This window comes from Micropterus salmoides, unplaced genomic scaffold, assembly GCF_014851395.1.
Source record: "Micropterus salmoides isolate LMB-PRFRI ecotype aquatic unplaced genomic scaffold, ASM1485139v1 Ms_hic_scaffold_11, whole genome shotgun sequence".
NCBI lineage: Eukaryota > Metazoa > Chordata > Actinopteri > Centrarchiformes > Centrarchidae > Micropterus > Micropterus salmoides.
In genome coordinates, this window is record NW_024040152.1 from 228,909 (window position 1) to 245,932 (window position 17,024).

A 17,024-nucleotide genomic window follows, 5' to 3' on the forward strand; every position below is an offset into this window, starting at 1 on the left:
GGGGTAGTAAGGTACTTTGAGCTCTTTAAGATAAGATGGTGCGTGACCATTAAGAGCTTTGTAGATGAGAAGAATGATTTTAAATTCTATTCTGGATTTTACAAGAAGCCAATGCAGAGAAGCTAAAACAGGAGAAATATGATCTCTTTTCCTGGTTCCTGTCAGAACACGTGCTGCAGCATTCTGAATCAGCTGAGTCTTAATGGACTTTTTCGAGCAGCCTGATAATAAGGAATTGCAGTAATCCAGTCTAGAAGTAACAAATGCATGGACTAGTTTTTCTGCATCATTTTTAGACAGGATTTTCGCAATATTACGTAGGTGAAAAAAGGCGGTCCTTGAAATTTGCTTAATGTGAGACTTAAATGACATGTCCTGATCAAAGATAACTCCGAGATTCCTTGTGGTGGTGCTGGGTGCCAGGGCGATGCCATCCATTGTAACTATATCTTTAGAAAATGCATCTCAGAGGTGTGTCCAAGTGCAATAAGTTCAGTTTTATCTGAGTTTAACACCAGAAAATTGCAGGTCATCCAGGTTTTAAAAACCTTTTTTTTTATAATTAGTATTTTATTGAATTTTGAACACCACTGTTACATTGTAATCACCATTACAGTTGACATCTTGACATATATCACATAGTGATGATACATTTTTGGACAAAAAGAAGAAGAAAATAAAAATAAAATTAAAGCTGCAAGCAGCGTTGGGCTGGCCCTCGCACTTGTAGCGCGTCCACGTGTGAGCCGGCCGAGTTGCATATTCTGGAGCTCTGCCGGTGCGGCTGTGAATTTGTTATGCGGTTATGACGCCGCATGAAGGTGTTATATGTCACTTCCTGTGTCCCCTATGTGGAGCTACATAGCACTTGCCGCTATGAATATAAATCGGTATTGGTGTGTAGATGTCTGCGGGGTGGGAGAGTTATCAAGCACGTAAAGTTTGTTTCAGATGTGAGCATGTACACTGAACAATAATGTACCCAAACAATAAAATAAATTCCTTTTATATTTCATTTTATTTTGTTTATGTGTACATACAGAGGAAGAATGTGAGAACAGCACACATTTCATCGTTACTGTGTGTTGCATGGGAGAACAGTGGATACTTTTAATACAGCCCACACCCCTAATACTGTGTAACTATAACAAGTAGAGAACAGAAGAAAAAGATGTTCTTTCTTTACAACTGTCTGCATAGCTTATTCATATTGTGTAATGAATGAAAATAAAAGGCCTACTAGGCTCCTCTCTACTTTGACATTTAAGATTAGCTTGTTTGATCCACCTTCATACACATGTGACATTACTGTACAACTTGAGAAAGGTGAGTTGTTTTCTGCTCCAGCCTGCCTAAAAGAAAAGCGTTTTTGGGATTAAATGGACTTTATTAGCTGCTGCAGTGCAGGATGAACTCAGAATAGACCCATTTCTCACCTTATTATTCTAAACATGCAACGAAGAAGAAGAAATGCATAATAAATCCTGGGACAAAATCTGTCCACAAATACTGTACAGCATGTAGTCTATGAACAAGACTTGTGTTATAGCTGACTTGGGCAGTGAAATGTTTCATTTTTTTAATTCATGTGGTCATAGTTGTCCACAACTCAAATCAGAATATAAGAAGAAATGTTTTATACCACCTCAAGAGGGCTTCCTATCAGAAAGGTAGGAAGGTATTTCAAATGTACAACTGCAGTACTTAAATCTAAGTAAAGTAATTTCCCTGACATTTTTGTGTTACTTTACTTTTAATAGACGCATGTAAGAGGTTTTATACTTCCTGTGAGTATAATCCAATCAATCTTATTTTCATACTGTATATCCGTTGTGTAATTTGATAAATTGTGTTGTATGTCGTGCTCGCATCGCATCTCAGAGAAGACTCTGACTGCAACATGCGTCTTTGTAAAGAGAGAAACGGAAAGAAAAAGTCTCTAACTCTGCCTGTCAGCTCGCTCTGCTCCGTTAAAACTGAATTTACCATACAGAATTGAATACGAGTGCACTCCAGATTTAGCGTGTGCTTCTCCCTATACCACAGTTCCGTGTCCATGCATGCAGCAAACTGAAAGCACTGTCTGTCGGAGTGTCTACGTGAAAAGAGAAGGAAGACATTGCTGGTAGTATTGTCTTCAGAGTTGTTAAACACCTCAGCGCACTGAAGGAAGCCATCTGACTGTGTGAGGGGCAAGATCGTTGATGTCTGCAGGCAGAGTAGGCCTAGAGCTCTCCTGTCTGACTGGTCCACCAATAGCAGAGAAGATGACCCCTTGAGACACAGCCCCTCCTCATTTGCATAATGAGGCAGAAATGCATACAGAAATTTAAAAAGGACAGGAAGAAATAAAAAGTGAAAATAAATAAGGTAAATAAATACAAAGGAAGAATAAAACAGACAAAAATATTAAAACACACACATAAATAAATACATTAAAAAAATTAGTTAGATTATAACGGAGAATGAATAAATAAGGTAATTATAACAAAGGTGAATAAGTAAAGGCACTAATTAAAATATATACATTTATGTCTCCTTGTATAATTTAATTATACCTACATTTATTTATTTACTTTATTTTTTTGTGTATTTAATTGGATGCTTATTTATTTATTGAGCATTTATTTATTTCTGTATTTATTTCTGACTGTGTCAGGATCGGTCCTCCATAGCGAGGTGGGAGAGTTATCAAGCACGTAAAGTTTGGTGCAGATGTGAGCATGTACACTGAAGTTACAACAACTTCCTGTGTCATGGCAAAGACTTGATTTTTGACGCCATGCCATGGACACGCCCATTGACGAAAACTCGCTAATAGCACAACTTTTCATCTTCAATGCCTTTAGAAGGCACAGCAGGAATTTGAGGTCGGTCGGACTAAATCCCTAGGAGGAGTTCGTTAAAGTACGGAGTGTGTAAATCATCCACAATTTGACGTAAAATTCAAAATGGCCGACTTCCTGTTGGTTTTAGGGCATCGCTCCAAGAGGCTTTTTTGTGCGTCTGGACAAGATACACGTACCACAGAAATTTCGTGCACGTAGGTGAAACGTGCGGCGGGGGCTGCTTCGTTAAAAGTCACTTCCTGTTGCCAGCAGGTGGCGCTATGACTGTGGGTGAATGTCGGCATGTACATGTGTTCAGGGCGGGACTCTCATCCTACATGTACAGTTTGGTCCAGATGTGAGCATGTACACTGAAGTTACGACAACTTCCTGTGTCATGGCGAAGACTTGATCTTTGACGCCACGCCACGGACACGCCCATTGACAAAAACTTGCAAATAGCACAACTTTTCATCTTCAATGCCTTTAGAAGGCACAGCAGGAATTTGAGGTCGGTTGGAGTAAATCCCTAGGAGGAGTTCGTTAAAGTACGAAGTGTGTAAATCATCCAAAATTTGACGTAAAATTCAAAATGGCCGACTTCCTGTTGGGTTTAGGCTATGGCTCCAAGAGACTTTTTTGTGCGTCTGGACAAGATACACGTACCACAGAAAATTCGTGCACGTAGGTGAAATGTGCGGCGGGGGCTGCTTCATTAAAGGTCACTTTCTGTTGCCAGCAGGTGGCGCTATGACTGTGGGTGAATGTCGGCATGTACATGTGTTCAGGGCAGGACTCTCATCCTACATGTACAGTTTGGTCCAGATGTGAGCATGTACACTGAAGTTACAACAAGTAGTAGTAGTATACTTTATACTTTATTGTCCTCGAAAGGAAATTTGTTTTGGACTGCATGGTTGCCTCATGTACATAGAAATATACAATATACAAGTATAAAAAGTATAAAAAGAGGAAAGACAATTAATTTACAAATTTAAAATTAATTAAAGCTGCAAGCAGCGTTGGGCGGGCCCTCGCACTTGTAAGCGCGTCCGCATGTGAGCCGGCCGAGTTGCATATTCTGGAGCTCTGCCGGTCCGGCTGTGAATTTGCAACGCGGTTATGACGCCGCATGAAGGTGCTATATGTCACTTCCTGTGTCCCCTATGTGGAGCTACATAGCACTTGCCGCTATGAATATAAATCGGTATTGGCGTGTAGATGTCTGCGGGGTGGGAGAGTTATCAAGCACGTAAAGTTTGTTTCAGATGTGAGCATGTACACTGAACAATAATGTACCCAAACAATAAAATAAATTCCTTTTATATTTCCCTGCCTTGTTGTTTATGTGTACATACAGAGGAAGAATGTGAGAACAGCACACATTTCATCGTTACTGTGTTTCTGCTCCAGCCTGCCTAAAAGAAAAGCGTTTTTGGGATTAAATGGACTTTTTAGCTGCTGCAGTGCAGGATGAACTCAGAATAGACCCATTTCTCACCTTATATTCTAAACCATGCAACGAAGAAGAAGAAATGCATAATAAATCCTGGGACAAAATCTGTCCACAAATACTGTACAGCATGTAGTCTAATGAACAAGACTTGTGTCATAGCTGACTTGGGCAGTGAAATGTTTAATTTTTTTAATTCATGTGGTCATAGTTGTCCACAACTCAAATCAGAATATAAGAAGAAATGTTTTATACCACCTCAAGAAGGCTTCCTATCAGAAAGGTAGGAAGGTATTTCAAATGTACAACTGCAGTACTTAAATCTAAGTAAAGTAATTTCCCTGACATTACTGTGTTACGCATGTAACAGGTTTTATACTTCCTGTGAGTATAATCCAATCAATCTTATTTTCATACTGTATATCCGTTGTGTAATTTGATAAATTGTGTTGTATGTGGTGCTCGCATCGGGTACTACTGAGACTTCATTGCCCTCTTCAGAGAAGACTCTGACTGCAACATGCGTCTTTGTAAAGAGAGAAACAGACAGAAAAAGTCTCTAACTCTGCCTGTCAGCTCGCTCTGCTCCGTTAAAACTGAATTTACCATACAGAATTGAATACGAGTGCACTCCAGATTTAGCTGCAGCCAGCTGACCGTGTGCTTCTCCCTATACCGCAGTTCTGTGTCCATGCATGCAGCAAACTGAAAGCACTGTCTGTCGGAGCGTCTACGTGAAAAGAGAAGGAAGACATTGCTGGTAGTATTGTCTTCAGAGTTGTTAAACACCTCAGCGCACTGAAGGAAGCCATCTGACTGTGTGAGGGGCAAGATCGTTGATGTCTGCAGGCAGAGTAGGAGCTCTCCTGTCTGACTGGTCCACCAATAGCAGAGAAGATGACCCCTTGAGACACAGCCCCTCCTCATTTGCATAATGAGCAGAAATGCATACAAAAATTTAAAAAAGACAGGCAGAAATAAATACCATGGGTGAAAATAAATAAGGTAAATAAATACAAAGGAAGAATAAAACAGACAAAAATATTAAAACACACACATAAATAAATACATTAAAAAAATTAGTAATAAATAAAGTTGAATAAACAAATAAGGTAATTATAACAAAGGTGAATAAGTAAAGGCACTAATTAAAATATACATTTATGTCTCCTTGTATAATTTAATTACTACCTACATTTATTTATTTACTTTATTTTTTTGTGTATTTAATTGGATGCTTATTTATTTATTGAGCATTTATTTATTTCTGTATTTATTTCTGACTGTGTCAGGATCGGTCCTCCATAGCGGGGTGGGAGAGTTATCAAGCACGTAAAGTTTGGTTCAGATGTGAGCATGTACACTGAAGTTACAACAACTTCCTGTGTCATGGCGAAGACTTGATCTCTGACGCCACGCCACGGACACACCCATTGACGAAAACTCGCAAATAGCACAACTTTTCATCTTCAATGCCTTTAGAAGGCACAGCACAAATTTGAAGTCGGTCGGACTAAATCCCTAGGAGGAGTTCGTTAAAGTACGAAGTGTGTAAATCATCCAAAATTTGACGTAAAATTCAAAATGGCCGACTTCCTGTTGGGTTTAGGCTATGGCTCCAAGAGACTTTTTTGTGCGTCTGGACAAGATACACGTACCACAGAAAATTCGTGCACGTAGGTGAAACATGCGGCGGGGGCTGCTTCGTTAAAAGTCACTTTCTATTGCCAGCAGGTGGCGCTATGACTGTGGGTGAATGTCGGCATGTACATGTGTTCAGGGCGGGACTCTCATTCTACATGTACAGTTTGGTCAAGATGTGAGCATGTACACCAAAGTTACAACAACTTCCTGTTTCGTAGCGAATCATCGACGCCACGGACACGCCCATTGACGAAAACGCGCAAATAGCACAACTTTTCATCGTCAATGCCTTTAGAAGGCACAGCAGAAATTTGACGTCGATCCGACTAAATCCCTAGGAGGAGTTTGTTAAAGTACGAAGTGTGTAAATCATCCAAAAATGGCCGTAAAATTCAAAATGGCCGACTTCCTGTTGACTTTAGGCTATGGGTTCTTGAGGCTTTTTTGTGCGTCTTGATATGATACATGTCCCCAGAAAATTTCGTACATGTAGGTTGAACGTGAACGAGGGGCTAATTTTTCCAATTTTCTAGGTGGCGCTAGCGAGTCATTTTGCAACGCCCATGTGCGAAACTTGTAGAATACGAAATTTTTCACCGGTTCTGACATGTTTGCAAATTTTGGTGAGTTTTCGAGAATGTTTAGGCCATGTCAGTTGAGCCTACTTTGCAGAAAAAAAAAAAATATAATTAAAGCTGCAAGCAGCGTTGGGCGGGCCCTCGCACTTGTAAGCGCGTCCGCGCGTGAGCCGGCCGAGTTGCATATTCTGGAGCTCTGCCGGTGCGGCTGTGAATTTCCTACGCGGTTCCGACGCCGCATGAAGGTGTTATATGTCACTTCCTGTGTCCCCTATGTGGAGCTACATAGCACTTGCCGCTATGAATATAAATCGGTATTGACGTGTAGATGTCTGCGGGGTGGGAGAGTTATCAAGCACGTAAAGTTTGTTTCAGATGTGAGCATGTACACTGAACAATAATGTACCCAAACAATAAAATAAATTCCTTTTATATTTCCCTGCCTTGTTGTTTATGTGTACATACAGAGGAAGAATGTGAGAACAGCACACATTTCATCGTTACTGTGTGTTAGAGCATGGGAGAACAGTGGATACTTTTAATACAGCCCACACCCCTAATACTGTGTAACTATAACAAGTAGAGAACAGAAGAAAAAGATGTTCTTTCTTTACAACTGTCTGCATAGCTTATTCATATTGTGTAATGAATGAAAATAAATAGGCCTACTAGGCTCCTCTCTACTTTGACATTTAAGATTAGCTTGTTTGATCCACCTTCATACACATGTGACATTACTGTACAACTTGAGAAAGGTGAGTTGTTTTCTGCTCCAGCCTGCCTAAAAGAAAAGCGTTTTTGGGATTAAATGGACTTTATTAGCTGCTGCAGTGCAGGATGAACTCAGAATAGACCCATTTCTCACCTTATTATTCTAAATCATGCAACGAAGAAGAAGAAATGCATAATAAATCCTGGGACAAAATCTGTCCACAAATACTGTACAGCATGTAGTCTGATGACAAGACTTGTGTTATAGCTGACTTGGGCAGTGAAATGTTTAATTTTTTTAATTCATGTGGTCATAGTTGTCCACAACTCAAATCAGAATATAAGAAGAAATGTTTTATACCACCTCAAGAAGGCTTCCTATCAGAAAGGTAGGAAGGTATTTCAAATGTACAACTGCAGTACTTAATCTAAGTAAAGTAATTTCCCTGACATTACTGTGTTACGCATGTAACAGGTTTTATACTTCCTGTGAGTATAATCCAATCAATCTTATTTTCATACTGTATATCCGTTGTGTAATTTGATAAATTGTGTTGTATGTGGTGCTCGCATCTACTAGACTTCATTGCTCTCAGAGAAGACTCAACATGCGTCTTTGTAAAGAGAGAAACGGACAGAAAAAGTCTCTAACTCTGCCTGTCAGCTCGCTCTGCTCCGTTAAAACTGAATTTACCATACAGAATTGAATACGAGTGCACTCCAGATTTAGCTGCAGCCAGCTGACCGTGTGCTTCTCCCTATACCGCAGTTCTGTGTCCATGCATGCAGCAAACTGAAAGCACTGTCTGTCGGAGCGTCTACGTGAAAAGAGAAGGAAGACATTGCTGGTAGTATTGTCTTCAGAGTTGTTAAACACCTCAGCGCACTGAAGGAAGCCATCTGACTGTGTGAGGGGCAAGATCGTTGATGTCTGCAGGCAGAGTAGGAGCTCTCCTGTCTGACTGGTCCACCAATAGCAGAGAAGATGACCCCTTGAGACACAGCCCCTCCTCATTTGCATAATGAGGCAGAAATGCATACAAAAATTTAAAAAGACAGGCAGAAATAAATACCATGGGTGAAAATAAATAAGGTAAATAAATACAAAGGAAGAATAAAACAGACAAAAATATTAAAACACACACATAAATAAATACATTAAAAAATTAGTAATAAATAAAGTTGAATAAACAAATAAGGTAATTATAACAAAGGTGAATAAGTAAAGGCACTAATTAAAATATAACATTTATGTCTCCTTGTATAATTTAATTACTACCTACATTTATTTATTTACTTTATTTTTTTGTGTATTTAATTGGATGCTTATTTATTTATTGAGCATTTATTTATTTCTGTATTTATTTCTGACTGTGTCAGGATCGGTCCTCCATAACGGGGTGGGAGAGTTATCAAGCACGTAAAGTTTGGTTCAGATGTGAGCATGTACACTGAAGTTACAACAACTTCCTGTGTCATGGCGAAGACTTGATCTCTGACGCCACGCCACGGACACACCCATTGACGAAAACTCGCAAATAGCACAACTTTTCATCTTCAATGCCTTTAGAAGGCACAGCAGAAATTTGAGGTCGGTCGGACGAAATCCCTAGGAGGATTTCGTTAAAGTACGAAGTGTGTAAATCATCCAAAATTTGACGTAAAATTCAAAATGGCCGACTTCCTGTTGGGTTTAGGCTATGGCTCCAAGAGACTTTTTTGTGCGTCTGGACAAGATACACGTACCACAGAAAATTCGTGCACGTAGGTGAAACGTGCGGCGGGGGCTGCTTCGTTAAAAGTCACTTCCTGTTGCCAGCAGGTGGCGCTATGACTGTGGGTGAATGTCAGCATGTACATGTGTTCAGGGCGGGACTCTCATCCTACATGTACAGTTTGGTCCAGATGTGAGCATGTACACTGAAGTACGACAACTTCCGTGTCATGGCGAAGAGTGATCTTTGACGCCACGCCACGGACACGCCCATTGACGAAAACTTGCAAATAGCACAACTTTTCATCTTCAATGCCTTTAGAAGGCACAGCAGAAATTTGAGGTCGGTCGGACGAAATCCCTAGGAGGATTTCGTTAAAGTACGAAGTGTGTAAATCATCCAAAATTTGACGTAAAATTCAAAATGGCCGACTTCCTGTTGGGTTTAGGCTATGGCTCCAAGAGACTTTTTTGTGCGTCTGGACAAGATACACGTACCACAGAAAATTCGTGCACGTAAGTGAAACGTGCGGCGGGGGCTGCTTCGTTAAAGGTCACTTTCTGTTGCCAGCATGCAAAAAAAAAAAATATATATATCCGAGCAAATTCAATAGGACCTCACACGGTCGTGCTCGGGCCCTAATTAAAGCTGCAAGCAGCGTTGGGCGGGCCCTCGCACTTGTAGCGCGTCCGTGCGTGAGCCGGCCGAGTTGCACATTCTGGAGCTCTGCCGGTGCGGCTGTGAATTTCCTACGCGGTTCCGACGCCGCATGAAGGTGCTATATGTCACTTCCTGTGTCCCCTATGTGGAGCTACATAGCACTTGCCGCTATGAACATAAATCGGTATTGGTGTGTAGATGTCTGCGGGGTGGGAGAGTTATCAAGCACGTAAAGTTTGTTTCAGATGTGAGCATGTACACTGAACAATAATGTACACAAACAATAAAATAAATTCCTTTTATATTTCCCTGCCTTGTTGTTTATGTGTACATACAGAGGAAGAATGTGAGAACAGCACACATTTGCAAGGTTTTTTTTTTACTATCATCCTAGATGTACAGTTTGGTCCAGATGTGAGCATGTACACTGAAGTTACAACAACTTCCTGTTTCATAGCGAATCATTGACGCCACGGACACGCCCATTGACGAAAACGCGCAAATAGCACAACTTTTCATCGTCAATGCCTTTAGAAGGCACAGCAGAAATTTGACGTCGATGCGACTAAATCCCTAGGAGGAGTTCGTTAAAGTACGAAGTGTGTAAATCATCCAAAATGGCCGTAAAATTCAAAATGGCCGACTTCCTGTTGACTTTAGGCTATGGGTTCTTGAGGCTTTTTTGTGCGTCTTGATATGATACATGTCCCCAGAAAATTTCGTACATGTAGGTTGAACGTGAACGAGGGGCTAATTTTTTCCAATTTTCTAGGTGGCGCTAGCGAGTCATTTTGCAACGCCCATGTGCGAAACTTGTAGAATACGAAATTTTCACCGGTTCTGACATGTTTGCAAATTTTGGTGAGTTTTCGAGAATACACGGTCGTGCTCGGCCCTAATTAAAGCTGCAAGCAGCGTTGGGCGGGCCCTCGCACTTGTAGCGCGTCCGCGTGACCGGCCGAGTTGCATATTCTGGAGCTCTGCCGGTGCGGCTGTGAATTTCCTACGCGGTTCCGACGCCGCATGAAGGTGTTATATGTCACTTCCTGTGTCCCCTATGTGGAGCTACATAGCACTTGCCGCTATGAATATAAATCGGTATTGGCGTGTAGATGTCTGCGGGGTGGGAGAGTTATCAAGCACGTAAAGTTTGTTTCAGATGTGAGCATGTACACTGAACAATAATGTACCCAAACAATAAAATAAATTCCTTTTATATTTCCCTGCCTTGTTGTTTATGTGTACATACAGAGGAAGAATGTGAGAACAGCACACATTTCATCGTTACTGTGTGTTAGAGCATGGGAGAACAGTGGATACTTTTAATACAGCCCACACCCCTAATACTGTGTAACTATAACAAGTAGAGAACAGAAGAAAAAGATGTTCTTTCTTTACAACTGTCTGCATAGCTTATTCATATTGTGTAATGAATGAAAATAAATAGGCCTACTAGGCTCCTCTCTACTTTGACATTTAAGATTAGCTTGTTTGATCCACCTTCATACACATGTGACATTACTGTACAACTTGAGAAAGGTGAGTTGTTTTCTGCTCCAGCCTGCCTAAAAGAAAAGCGTTTTTGGGATTAAATGGACTTTATTAGCTGCTGCAGTGCAGGATGAACTCAGAATAGACCCATTTCTCACCTTATTATTCTAAATCATGCAACGAAGAAGAAGAAATGCATAATAAATCCTGGGACAAAATCTGTACAAATACTGTACAGCATGTAGTCTGATGAACAAGACTTGTGTTATAGCTGACTTGGGCAGTGAAATGTTTTTTTAATTCATGTGGTCATAGTTGTCCACAACTCAAATCAGAATATAAGAAGAAATGTTTTATACCACCTCAAGAAGGCTTCCTATCAGAAAGGTAGGAAGGTATTTCAAATGTACAACTGCAGTACTTAAATCTAAGTAAAGTAATTTCCCTGACATTTTTGTGTTACTTTACTTTTAATAGACCATGTAAGAGGTTTTATACTTCCTGTGAGTATAATCCAATCAATCTTATTTTCATACTGTATATCCGTTGTGTAATTTGATAAATTGTGTTGTATGTCGTGCTCGCATCTCAGAGAAGACTCTGACTGCAACATGCGTCTTTGTAAAGAGAGAAACGGACAGAAAAAGTCTCTAACTCTGCCTGTCAGCTCGCTCTGCTCCGTTAAAACTGAATTTACCATACAGAATTGAATACGAGTGCACTCCAGATTTAGCTGCAGCCAGCTGACCGTGTGCTTCTCCCTATACCGCAGTTCTGTGTCCATGCATGCAGCAAACTGAAAGCACTGTCTGTCGGAGCGTCTACGTGAAAAGAGAAGGAAGACATTGCTGGTAGTATTGTCTTCAGAGTTGTTAAACACCTCAGCGCACTGAAGGAAGCCATCTGACTGTGTGAGGGGCAAGATCGTTGATGTCTGCAGGCAGAGTAGGAGCTCTCCTGTCTGACTGGTCCACCAATAGCAGAGAAGATGACCCCTTGAGACACAGCCCCTCCTCATTTGCATAATGAGGCAGAAATGCATACAAAAATTTAAAAAAGACAGGCAGAAATAAATACCATGGGTGAAAATAAATAAGGTAAATAAATACAAAGGAAGAATAAAACAGACAAAAATATTAAAACACACACATAATAAATACATTAAAAAATTAGTAATAAATAAAGTTGAATAAACAAATAAGGTAATTATAACAAAGGTGAATAAGTAAAGGCACTAATTAAAATATATACATTTATGTCTCCTTGTATAATTTAATTACTACCTACATTTATTTATTTACTTTATTTTTTGTGTATTTAATTGGATGCTTATTTATTTATTGAGCATTTATTTATTTCTGTATTTATTTCTGACTGTGTCAGGATCGGTCCTCCATAACGGGGTGGGAGAGTTATCAAGCACGTAAAGTTTGGTTCAGATGTGAGCATGTACACTGAAGTTACAACAACTTCCTGTGTCATGGCGAAGACTTGATCTCTGACGCCACGCCACGGACACACCCATTGACGAAAACTCGCAAATAGCACAACTTTTCATCTTCAATGCCTTTAGAAGGCACAGCAGAAATTTGAAGTCGGTCGGACTAAATCCCTAGGAGGAGTTCGTTAAAGTACGAAGTGTGTAAATCATCCAAAATTTGACGTAAAATTCAAAATAGCCGACTTCCTGTTCATTTTAGGGCATCGCTCCAAGAGGCTTTTTTGTGCGTCTGGACAAGATACACGTACCACAGAAAATTCGTGCACGTAGGTGAATCGTGCGACGGGGGCTGCTTCGTTAAAAGTCACTTCCTGTTGCCAGCAGGTGGCGCTATGACTGTGGGTGAATGTCAGCATGTACATGTGTTCAGGGCGGGACTCTCATCCTACATGTACAGTTTGGTCCAGATGTGAGCATGTACACTGAAGTTACGACAACTTCCGTGTCATGGCGAAGAGTTGATCTTTGACGCCACGCCACGGACACGCCCATTGACGAAAACTTGCAAATAGCACAACTTTTCATCTTCAATGCCTTTAGAAGGCACAGCACAAATTTGAGGTCGGTCGGACTAAATCCCTAGGAGGAGTTCGTTAAAGTACGAAGTGTGTAAATCATCCAAATTTGACGTAAAATTCAAAATGGCCGACTTCCTGTTGGTTTTAGGGCATCGCTCCAAGAGACTTTTTTGTGCGTCTGGACAAGATACACGTACCACAGAAAATTCGTGCACGTAGGTGAAACGTGCGGCGGGGGCTGCTTCGTTAAACGTCACTTCCTGTTGCCAGCAGGTGGCGCTATGACTGTGGGTGAATGTCAGCATGTACATGTGTTCAGGGCGGGACTCTCATCCTACATGTACAGTTTGGTCCAGATGTGAGCATGTACACTGAAGATACGACAACTTCCGTGTCATGGCGAAGAGTTGATCTTTGACGCCACGCCACGGACACGCCCATTGACGAAAACTTGCAAATAGCACAACTTTTCATCTTCAATGCCTTTAGAAGGCACAGCACAAATTTGAGGTCGGTCGGACTAAATCCCTAGGAGGAGTTCGTTAAAGTACGAAGTGTGTAAATCATCCAAAATTTGACGTAAAATTCAAAATGGCCGACTTCCTGTTGGTTTTAGGGCATCGCTCCAAGAGACTTTTTTGTGCGTCTGGACAAGATACACGTACCACAGAAAATTCGTGCACGTAGGTGAAACATGCGGCGGGGGCTGCTTCGTTAAAGGTCACTTTCTATTGCCAGCAGGTGGCGCTATGACTGTGGGTGAATGTCGGCATGTACATGTGTTCAGGGCGGGACTCTCATCCTAGATGTACAGTTTGGTCCAGATGTGAGCATGTACACTGAAGTTACAACAACTTCCTGTGTCATGGCAAAGACTTGATCTTTGACGCCACGCCATGGACACGCCCATTGACGAAAACTCGCAAATAGCACAACTTTTCATCTTCAATGCCTTTAGAAGGCACAACAGAAATTTGAAGTTGGTCGGACTAAATCCCTAGGAGGAGTTCGTTAAAGTACGGAGTGTGTAAATCATCCAAAATTTGACGTAAAATTCAAAATGGCCGACTTCCTGTTGGTTTTAGGGCATCGCTCCAAGAGACTTTTTTGTGCGTCTGGACAAGATACACGTACCACAGAAAATTCGTGCACATAGGTGAAACGTGCGGCGGGGGCTGCTTCGTTAAAAGTCACTTTCTATTGCCAGCAGGTGGCGCTATGACTGTGGGTGAATGTCGGCATGTACATGTGTTCAGGGCGGGACTCTCATCCTAGATGTACAGTTTGGTCCAGATGTGAGCATGTACACTGAAGTTACAACAACTTCCGTGTCATGGCGAAGAGTTGATCTTTGACGCCACGCCACGGATACGCCCATTGACGAAAACTTGCAAATAGCACAACTTTTCATCTTCAATGCCTTTAGAAGGCACAGCAGAAATTTGAGGTCGGTCGGACTAAATCCCTAGGAGGAGTTCGTTAAAGTACGGAGTGTGTTAATCATCCAAAATTTGACGTAAAATTCAAAATGGCCGACTTCCTGTTGGGTTTAGGCTATGGCTCCAAGAGACTTTTTTGTGCATCTGGACAAGATACACGTACCGCAGAAAATTCGTGCACATAGGTGAAACATGCGGCGGGGGCTGCTTCGTTAAAGGTCACTTTCTATTGCCAGCAGGTGGCGCTATGACTGTGGGTTAATGTCGGCATGTACATGTGTTCAGGGCGGGACTCTCATCCTAGATGTACAGTTTGGTCCAGATGTGAGCATGTACACTGAAGTTACAACAACTTCCTGTTTCATAGCAAATCATCGACGCCACGGACACGCCCATTGACGAAAACGCGCAAATAGCACAACGTTTCATCGTCAATGCCTTTAGAAGGCACAGCAGAAATTTGACGTCGATCCGACCAAATCCCTAGGAGGAGTTCGTTAAAGTACGAAGTGTGTAAATCATCCAAAAATGGCCGTAAAATTCAAAATGGCCGACTTCCTGTTGACTTTAGGCTATGGGTTCTTGAGGCTTTTTTGTGCGTCTTGATATGATACATGTCTCCAGAAAATTTCGTACATGAACGAGGGGCTAATTTTTTCCAATTTTCTAGGTGGCGCTAGCGAGTCATTTTGCAACGCCCATGTGCGAAACTTGTAGAATACAAAATTTTTCACCGGTTCTGACATCTTTGCAAATTTTGGTGAGTTTTCGAGAATGTTTACACCATGTCAGTTGAGCCTACTTTGCAGAAAAAAAAAATATATATATATATATATATAATCCGAGCAAATTCAATAGGGACCTCAAATGGTCGTGCTCGGGCCCTAATAATAATAATAATCCGAGCAAATTCAATAGGGACCTCGCACGGTCGTGCTCGGGCCCTAAATATATATATATATATATATAATCCGAGCAAATTCAATAGGGACCTCACACGGTCGTGCTCGGGCCCTAAAAAAAAAATATAAATAAATAAATAATCCGAGCAAATTCAATAGGGACCTCACACGGTCGTGCTCGGGCCCAAAAAATAAAAAATAATCTTAGCAAATTCAATAGGGACCTCACACGGTCGTGCTCGGGCCCTAATAATCCAAGCAATTTCAATAGGGACCTCGCACAGTCGTGCTCGGGCCCTAAAAAAAATAATCTTAGCAAATTCAATAGGGACCTCACACGGTCGTGCTCGGGCCCTAAAAAAAAAAAAAATCTTAGCAAATTCAATAGGGACCTCGCACAGTCGTGCTCGGGCCCTAAAAATATATAATCTGAGCAAATTCAATAGGGACCTCACACGGTCGTGCTCGGGCCCTAAAAAATATATATAATCTTAGCAAATTCAATAGGGACCTCACACGGTCGTGCTTGGGCCCTAATAATCTTAGCAAATTCAATAGGGACCTTGTACGGTCGTGCTCGGGCCCTAATGATCTTAGAAAATTCAATAGGGACCTCACACGGTCGTGCTCGGGCCCTAATATTCTTAGCAAATTCAATAGGGACCTCACACGGTCGTGCTCGGGCCCTAAATATATATATATAATCTTAGCAAATTCAATAGGGACCTCACACGGTCGTGCTCGTGCCCTAATAAGAATTCAGAGTACGGGCCAGGTGCTCGGTACACTATAATGAAAAGAATTGGTTGCAGTGATTTCCAACTTAGGTGCGAAAGACTAAGAACAAGGCTTTCAAATGAGTTATAGTTTAGTTTAGATTTAGAGCTGATTAGTAGGCTAGAGTCGAAGATAGCTGCAACTTCACCTCCTCGGCCTGTGCCTCAAGGAATGTGAGTATTAATATGACTGGGAGGGGTGGATTAATTTAGGCTAACATATTCTCCATTACCCAGCCAGGTTTCAGTAAGACAAAATAAATCAATATCATAATCTGATATTAGTTCATTTAGGGAGAAAGAGATCTGATGTTTCCACATTTAATTTTTTTTTTTAGTTTGCACTATTGCTCTTGTGGTTTTAATTTTTATGAGGTTTTTATGCACAGCTCCTCTTCTGTTTACCTTTGATTTAAATAATTTCGATGGTCGAGGGACAGACACCTTCACTATAGGATTTTCACTAAGTAACTCCTGAAATGGAGGAACAGAGAAGTGTGTTAGACTGCGACTCTGCGTAGGGTTTTTGGTGAGTAACTGCTCAATTAGAAGGGCAGAGAAGTGTGTTAGATGCGACTTCCTCCTGGTCTCAACTCTGGGTTGTCATGGATTTGGTCCACTAATATATTTTGGCCAGATTTCTAGAAATGAGAGCTGCTCCTTCCCAAGTGGGATGGATGCCGTCTCTCCGAATCAGACCAGGTCTTCCCCAGAAGGTCTGCCAATGATCTACAAAGCCCACATCGTTTGCTGGACACCACCTCGACAACCTATACATGTCATCACTGGTCAGATTTGGCAGGGGTCC

At 41.3% G+C, this 17,024-nt stretch overlaps 1 protein-coding gene across 1 annotated transcript in view; it reads left to right on the forward strand.

The window, feature by feature from the left end:
- tgfb2 (transforming growth factor, beta 2) overlaps positions 1-17,024 on the forward strand; it is a 143,464-nt gene that overhangs the window by 123,064 nt on the left and 3,376 nt on the right. The gene's annotated exons all lie outside the window — the stretch shown is intronic.